At 38.7% G+C, this 8,862-nt stretch overlaps 1 long non-coding RNA gene and 2 other non-coding genes across 3 annotated transcripts; all 3 read right to left on the bottom strand.

Moving 5' to 3' along the window:
- Positions 1-446: 446 nt before the first annotated feature.
- Positions 447-518, bottom strand: TRNAQ-UUG (transfer RNA glutamine (anticodon UUG)). Its single transcript has one exon. It is a non-coding gene; the product is annotated as a tRNA-Gln (tRNA).
- A 276-nt stretch (positions 519-794) lies between these two features.
- TRNAQ-UUG (transfer RNA glutamine (anticodon UUG)) lies at positions 795-866 on the bottom strand. The gene has a single exon. It is a non-coding gene; the product is annotated as a tRNA-Gln (tRNA).
- A 1,967-nt stretch (positions 867-2,833) lies between these two features.
- Positions 2,834-7,803, bottom strand: LOC111271272 (uncharacterized). Its single transcript, XR_002686776.1, has 2 exons — positions 7,720-7,803; positions 2,834-3,364 (listed from the first exon to the last, which is right to left on the bottom strand). It is a non-coding gene; the product is annotated as an uncharacterized LOC111271272 (long non-coding RNA).
- Positions 7,804-8,862: the final 1,059 nt, after the last annotated feature.

Raw genomic sequence — 8,862 nt, 5'->3', positions numbered from 1 at the left:
TTTCCGTACGTTTCCAATCTCTGAACATTAAAAGAGTGCTCAGTGATATAAAAAGTGGTTCGACCTTCTGGATATTCATATGAGCAGCGGTCTTAATTCATGGCACAATATTGTTTCGTTTTAGGAATTAGCCGTCTGACGCACTACTCGACGCCAATATTGGACCTGAAACTCGAAACGCTCATATCATCATGTACTGCTATTTTTTCTCTACTCGACCGAGATGTTTATAAAAGTATCTCATTTTCACCGTATCCAGGTGTTATGTACCCTGTATGTATGACATAATCAACGCATTCCTTCAGGCGAATCGTCATAGGCCATTCAGGTAATTACCATGGTATCAGCTCTTGCGTTTGTTGTCTCCGATGGTATCAAGTGGTAAATGTCTATGTTTGCTGTATCGTTGGCACGCTAACGATATCACGCATGGCACAAAATTTTTAAGGTTCTACCGAGATTCGAACTCGGATCGCTGGATTCAAAGTCCAGAGTGCTAACCATTACACCATAGAACCACGTTGTGCTACACCCACAATTGAAGGGGTGGTGGCCATATATTATAGCTATTTGCACGGTACGGTCTCACTCTGTTTTGAGTTCTACGTAGGACATCGCCGTTAGAGATTTTAGAAAACGACTAGCTCCCAGCACGAAACGAATTGTGTTTATGTCCACATTCGAACCTATGCTATTACGTGCCTTTAAAATTAAGGTCCTTAGGACGACGAAGTAAAGCGTTACGGTTTTTACCTGCCATGTGTACAAAATAAGCTCTGCGGTAAGTTCTATAAAGGTTCCACCGAGATTCGAACTCGGATCGCTGGATTCAAAGTCCAGAGTGCTAACCGTTACACCATGGAGCCACAACTATCCACAATCGCTGGCCTTACCTAGACCACAACGTGTCACTGTCCCATGACCTGTCACGGTACTTGCTTGCTACGATATAGGTATACGCTACATGCAGCACAGTAGGGTATTTTAAGTTTCCACCGAGATTTGCATTCGAAACACTGGATTCAGAGTCCATTATACCATAGAACCTTCAATCATTAAAACACGAATCACGAACGCCCTGCTGGGTTGGATCCGTGTCTTACCAGTAGACCATATCGGATTAGTTTGTAACCACAATTAACCGGATAACAACACCTACCGTTTTCAATTATGTTTCGCTTTGTTAAAGCCACAACACGTTTCGGCAGCTCCTGTTCAAGACTGACTAAAAAATTTGATGTCAAACTTCTTAAAATATCTACGTATCAATATGTGTAATTTTATCGTGGTATTCCTAAATTAATTTGTGTACAAATATAATTTTCCTAAATATGTATTCAAGTAACAATGCCTAATATATAAATTTCATTTTGTTCAGTTGTTTTAGTTCTCAAGAAAAGTACTCTTCGTTTAAACATACCACTACCGAGTAAGTCTTTCTTGTTTTTAATATCGTTTGTGTTTTTACAACCAAATCAAAGTATTATACACAGGAATTAGGCTGACAACTTTTGCGTTATTAACGTGAACAAGTCTGATCTTCTTCGTTATTATATCGACTACACATTGCCAACAATAGTCCGTCTAATGCTTCGACAATCGATACAGGAAAACACGTTTAAGTTAACATAGACTTATTTCTCTTACCTTCGGAATAGCTTTAAGTTAACGAAGTTCCATGTTGACGACCGTTAACACAGATCAGTGTCACCAGTCGTGATGTTAGTCGTATTTTTTGTATATGTATATATATATATATATATAGTCGTAGGAGCCTTCCATGCACAACGATGTACAGTCTGCTAAATTTGTGTTTCGGCTTCTCCAATGTGAAGAAGATTGATCGCTGTAAGCTCATAGCAGATGGTTTCACCCTCGATGGAATTTTACCACCACCTGGCGTGTGTTTCTCGTGAACCATCGATTATGACGGCACGGACTTGAGTGTTTGTTGCGTAACCTTCTCCCATATCCTTTAGCTCTCCAGGTTGTCTTCTTTGAGCCAGGAATAGGTGACGGAGCAGAGGCCTGGGGGTTGCTTGTGAGGAACGAAGAAGAACAATTGTAACACTGTCATCTTGAATTGACAGCGTTCTTGGCCCCGACGCTCGACGACCAAGACGACGATATGTAATTAAAGATTCAGAAAAAAAAAAGGTTCTGGCCCTCGGTGACTGTTTTGTGTAGCAGACAAAGCGAAACATCGAAATTATCGAAAAACTTAATTGTACAACTCCGCTGATCTACGAGGAAGTTCATCAGTCCTTCCGTCGATCTGACCCAATCCGTAAGAGTGAGTGAACCATCGCGTGAGGTGCACGCATCATTCGATCTTATCTGAGATTTGACTGTCAAGATGAGTCTCGGACCTCAAACATACACTGTAGCACACAGATACCCTGCAGTGGTGAAATAATCTGAGCTGCCTATAGCCTGAACGTAGGTTCTACTACACTTCGGATCGTTCTTTGCGTAGAAGCAGTTTACGAGAAAAGATGGATGGATGAACCGATCGGAAAGAAGGACCGTAGAGCATATTATCGAAGTCGAGTTATAATGACATAGAGCTATTGAGAGCAATCCAGCAGATTGTGCCGTACGGCTACAATGCTAATTCAGAAAATTACGTAGGAGAAAACGGGTTACGACAATAAGAACTCCTTGCAAGCAATTAACCGTTAGGTATAGCGGACATATTGGAATGAACAATACGAAACTGGATACGATTAAGACGGAAGCAGCAAGCGTAAGTATAATTTTTAAAACTACATATTTAGATGTAGGTTTCTGTAAAATAGCAATTTTCTACGTTATGATTGAGAACAAGATAGCGTATTTCAAAACAAAGCCCATACTATTATTTAAAGTTGTATTAGCATTTCCCTCGGTAAGTTGTTTGGTCATTAAGTTGGTCATAATTAGTTAATTGTACGTTTCACCTTGCCTTTTTTGTATGGTTACGTTTTTCTCCAGGGAGAAATTTACACAGAAACGCTTCGGCTAGTTTTCGAATGTCCCTGCTACGCGGGACAGACTTTTGTTAAACCAGGGTAGTCATCCCTTTACGTCCGTTCACGTCTGAAGGGTAGTACGTGAGACTCAAACTCGGAGGCGTAAGTGATGACTCCATCCTAGTTGAATTTTTTCTTTCAGTTACTTTGATGACTACTGGCAGAAATTACTTGGACGTTCTATGATTGCGTTGTTGTTAGCTTTTAATTACAAATTGCGAATGAAATTCATCAAATTGGGTAGAAGCCATTACTGCATCTTAATGAGTACTCTATATATATACTACATTTTTGTTATAACAAGGCAAAGAATGTTAGTACCAGCAACAGCCACAATCATTTGCTGCACGCACCTGTAATAGCAAACAAGAAAGGACACAATTTAGGCAGTTTCCTTCTACGTTGATTTTGTAAAACAATTTGTCCCTTGAGTGTGGTAGCAGTAGTAATAGTTGTAGCCCTGTGTTGAGGCTTACAAAAAAGGTCTGAAGCAGAAATTAATATGGCGACTTGAGTTTTTCTGTGTCAGTTAGATGCACAAATGCGAATGTAATCCTTATCCTATCTATGAATTGTTACGGGACCTCAAAATTACCTAGCTATACTAAAGATACGCGTAGCTCCTTAATGTCATTCTTACGTCTGTAAGATGAGCTGCGTAATGGACTGGGAACAATGAAGGTTTGTGGTTGATTCGTGTGGGAGACCAAAGGAATACTTGAACAAACAGCGTTGTGGCTATACCAAATACCTCATCTATAGATGATAGCCTGAGATATTGATAAGTGTATTCGCTTCCTAGGTGCGCAAGCGTTGAAGATTTTCATCCACCAACCGACTTTCATGTCCCAATTCCGTTCCCTACCTGTCAGGTGTTCTATTTTCTGTATTACACGATATGCTGAAACGCGGGTAGTTGGATAGCGCCACATGGTTGTTTTTAATACCGAGCTCGAAATAGTGGAAAGTGCAGTGTCGACGCGTTGAAAGTAGCACAAAAATATTGAAAATAAGGGTGAATGTCCTGTCGAGTGGAGAGAGTAGGTAACGGCCCCATCATGGCCCGGTGGCATGGATACGGGGCTCTCGCTCATGACACTTCGGTTCGTCTCCCCGTACTTCTACGTTTGGTGACGCAGCGGTAAATTTAGGTGATCAAATGTCCATAGGAGGTTTTACTTTTTTTATTATGAACTGTACAGCGAAATGACCCATAAAAGCACCTATTTTTACTGAGACTAACAAGGAGACTATATATAGATCTACGACAAATGCATATGTACATATCACACGAGTCAGAACAGAGCCTATATTAGCTTAGCTGACAAGACTACCTTATGCCTAGTACAATGTTAATGATCGGTTCATTAATACAGAAAGTGGTCCATAAAGAAATGACCATTCCGCGCCACAATTTGAACTCTTCTTCGCTCAGCAATCGGTTTGTCATAGGTGTAAATTTATTTCAAATTCGAACATTCTTGCCTGGATCGTCTATGCCTTGTCTTGTTCCTCGTTCCTTTCATAAAATGTGCACTACATATAATAACAACAACCTCATAGTAAAAAATATATATATATAAAAAATAATAAAATATGTATAGTAGATTTTTGACTGAGGATTTGGTGATAGCAACAAGCCGCTCAACCGAATTTGGGTTAGCGTCCTGCAGTTATTTTAAGGACTCTACGAGCCCCCGCTTCGCCAGCGCGAACTATGCGCGCTGTAGGAGAACAACATCAACATTTAAATTGTATCTTTTATATTATATATCATTTTATAAAATGAAATTTATATTTCATTATATGCAGAAACGTAAGAATGACTGTTTTCCAAGACAATGTGCTTATACTTACGCAGACAACATGCATAATAACCTAGTAGACCGACCTCAATTTAATTAAGGCTCGTTTAGAATTTAGGCTAAGATTTGACGCTTGCTAGTTACTAATATGATGAAGATTATCATTTACGAATGTCATTTACCCTGGCTGATTCACCTCGTAGCTATCTCAAAGTAGTAGGAAGTATGTTCACAAGAACATAATCAATCATACCGCATAATGCCTTGAATGCCCCCCACAGAAGTTAGCTAAAATGCAATTGATATTTTGGCTATTTCTTTTTAAGGGCATATTATATTAAAATATTACTATGATTCCTAAGTGATGTCACAGAAATTCAATATACTGAGAACGTGGAAGTCGGCAATAGATTTGTACGACAAGAACTGATAGTTAAACAGGACTTATCGCATACATTATATTAAGTTGTTCGTGCAGCATAGACTAGTAGTTGAGATATGTAGGGCTTATCCAGGACACCCAGCGACTGAAACAGAGGTCTCACGGCAGAGTCTAGCGATTCAAGCTCATATCTCAATGGAACTTTCTGCTGTAGGGCCAGCTGGCCTATTCTTGACGTTCTAATCAAGGTATTCATTTGGATGGCCTCTCTTCATATACGTCAGAAGTCGGCCATAGAGATAAAAGCGGTGACAGATTTTAGGCGAAGGCTATGTATCCACAAGCCACATGGATCCGTAGGCCACATATACATAACGGAGTTTTAGCGGCTAGACTACTGACAAAGAAGTTCGTTTCCAAAAAAAGTGTGACAAGCTGAAGTTCGAGAAATCTACTATATATATATATATATATATATATATATATATATATGTTATACGAGTTTATTTCGTTTATTAATGCATTTCTGTGTATATATTGATTGATGTGCTTACTCTTTGTGTAGTTATAACGATACAACGATTGTATGCCCGCATGTTGAACGTATATTTTGAATACATCGGGCACTTTTATGTATATTTAAAATTCTATAAAACAACTGCTCGTTTAAAGTCTCGCCATATGACGAACGTCCGAAGTTTCTGTATGATGTGAAACTTCACTAGAAGAAGGAAGCTATTATGACATTTTGAATTGTACATGCAATTAGGTACTCTATTTTGATGTTGGTTTGCAACTCTTTAAAAGTAGTCTCCCTAGAAAAAAGTAGCAGACTTAGGGGGTTAGATTTTAGTTACGGTGTCGGTTCCCAATGTGTATAGCCAGATCAAGTTCAAATAAACTAATCCGTTAACACAAAGGAGCAAGGCTGGTTGGGCTCGTTTATTGCCATGGAAGCTAATATGGATCTCCTTTCAGCTTATAGTTGATACCTTCAGTGTTTTCATGTCTTTTTCCTAAGTTTGCCGCTGAAACAATGGATGAATATTTGCACAGAGCTTCCTCTGAAAGGCGGGATCAGCTTCATCTTGAAATACGAACCTTAATAAGAACGTTATGGGTCACGGGTATGATAGTGAAGGCTTAATTACCGTGCAAACAAAATGAAATAATTGACGCAGGAAAACGGGGTGGAGTCAATGATGATTACGGCATGAAATAAGTTGATAAAACAGCTGCGTTGAGAAAGTTCTAGTGGATCGGCAAAAGTGACCGCAACTGAAGTGTGATGCAACCGCACAATAGAAAAGTTCATCATTTTTTGTTTCAAATTCATGGCTCCGATGTAACAATAAGTTAAGTTTTAGCGGTTCAACAGAGCTAGCACAACGTTTTAATGGTAACGTCTTCCTGACTACTACTTTAAACCATTAAAGCTATGACACTTTCTTGCGTAATATGTAAGCGTTTTCACTTGCTTCCTCAAAAGACATAAAAAGCACTGAAGTAAAGACAAGACTGACAATTGGCTTCGTTATCAGGATATTGGCAATACAGAATACAAACATATATAAATAAAATTATATTACATATATGTGTGTAGCATTCAGCCATAATACTCGAGCCATGGACGTGATATATGGCGTCTAATGTAACGCCCACTATGGCTACCGGTAAGAATTCTGTAACTCAGCATCCTAACATCGATCTATGTAGGTTCACTTGTTCGTGTTTACAGTACATAATACTTAAATTATTATAATAAATAAAAAAACAAAGGACCCTTCGAAACGGGTATTATTCTGCACCCCTTCGCTACAACAACTCGCCTATTTGCGCACTCGTAGAATTCTCGCTTTATACCTTAATTATGATTTGTATTCGCTCATGGTAACTACGCCTCATAAAAACCCTGAAGTCGCGACCTAGTCTGGAATTATGGGCTACTTGAATACATGAAGAACTTGAATATCGTTTCCACGGCAAATCCTCCCTCAGTTGCGGTGATATCAAATCTTCAAACATATTTATTGAAAATAATCGTTCAATTCCATCTGTAATCGTTCGGATATTTTAAACAGAAAGTTTACTTGCTTTCCTCTAAACAGTATAGAATTGGAAGCAGTTATAGCAAAAGTAAAGAGCACTGTCATATTAGTAAACATTAGCCATGAAAAGGCAGTAGGTAACCGGGTAACTAGGACTCTGCCGAATGTTGAGTTTTCCCAGGGAAGCGTGCGCACCAAAAAAGTACGGTGAAATTGATAGATACGTCATATCGTCTGTTATTTTCAGAACTGTTCAGGATGCCTTTTGAAGTATTCAGCATTACTACCATAAAATACAGGATAAATTTACTAGACAAGCGGGGCAAAGCCGGTAGAACCTTTCTTGCAATAAGGTCTGCCTGTCGCATAGCTCAATTCGTACTAGTAGGAAAGGATTATTAATTCGAGTAAATAATAGATAAACGACATTAGCTATTCTATATCAGGCCAACATTACAAGCAGCAAAACTTACCATTATGCATTATGTTGCGTCGCTCCGGCACGGATACGGGGCCTATTTAGTGCGGTAAACAATTGCCAGAAACTCATGTTAGACAGGGTCTTTTAACTGTTCAGACATAGAAAGCGTAGTCTTTTTATAGACTTTGCTTTTCAAACAAGTCCGCAGAAAATCGCATTAAATCATTCTCCTTTATTGATTCCAACGCTTTTTTTGCGTGCAACAGCAGATGACACCGTGTCGTTAGAATCAGGTATTACCAAACCTATCTAACTTCGGCCGCAAGAAGTCTTTTAAAATGTATCGAGAGTGATTAATAGGCGAATAAAGTTAGGATACGCATAGATTAGTATGAAACCGCTGAAAGAGACAGCTGTCGATCATCTCAATCTTAACGCTCAAATCCATGAAAAAAACGGAATTTTCTGTCGGTCCCTGTAAATAGTAGCTCGTCTGCATCCTCCTATTGCAAATATTATATAGGCTAATGGTAGAAATCGTTTGACAATTTGCCTATACAATCAATATAATTTGTTCCATGTTTTACATTGTCGAGTGCAAACATGTACGTAAAAGGGTTTTTTTTTTCTATTTCCATTTTATGCCGGAATGTTATGATTAGTTAGTACAGCATAAACCTGAATGCCATCCAAACTTTTATAGATTCTGTTTACATTAACAATACGCGCACGAGCTATTGGCCTGACACATCATTATAGAAATTATTTACAACGAAAGCAGATGAAAAGTCACAATATCAATTTTATCACTTTATCAGGGCCCGTTTAGAAACTAGCTAGAAAACAGTTATTTGAGGCCTGCCAGCGTCAATGCTTTCCTTACGGTGACCTAAGTTTATACACGTTATTTCGATCAGTTTCTGATAACGTGTAGTGTTTTTTTTTCGTAGCACTCGACACCCTCTACTATTCCCTAGGTTGACTCTAACCACTTAGCTGAACGCGGCAGGTTAACTCGTTATTGTACATTACCAATGAAAGATCCTGAGGGATGTCGATTTCCAAATCATTGTTTAACACAGTTATGCTACTGTGTTTTAATTCTCTTTGATCCGAAACTTTTTATGCACAATGAATTCTATATAATTTTCAATATCTACTAGTTATAGGGATCAAAGACTTGTCATGCGTATTT

Source organism: Varroa jacobsoni, unplaced genomic scaffold, assembly GCF_002532875.2.
Source record: "Varroa jacobsoni isolate VJ856 unplaced genomic scaffold, vjacob_1.0 contig00489, whole genome shotgun sequence".
NCBI lineage: Eukaryota > Metazoa > Arthropoda > Arachnida > Mesostigmata > Varroidae > Varroa > Varroa jacobsoni.
This window is presented reverse-complemented; position numbering and strand designations above follow the sequence as displayed.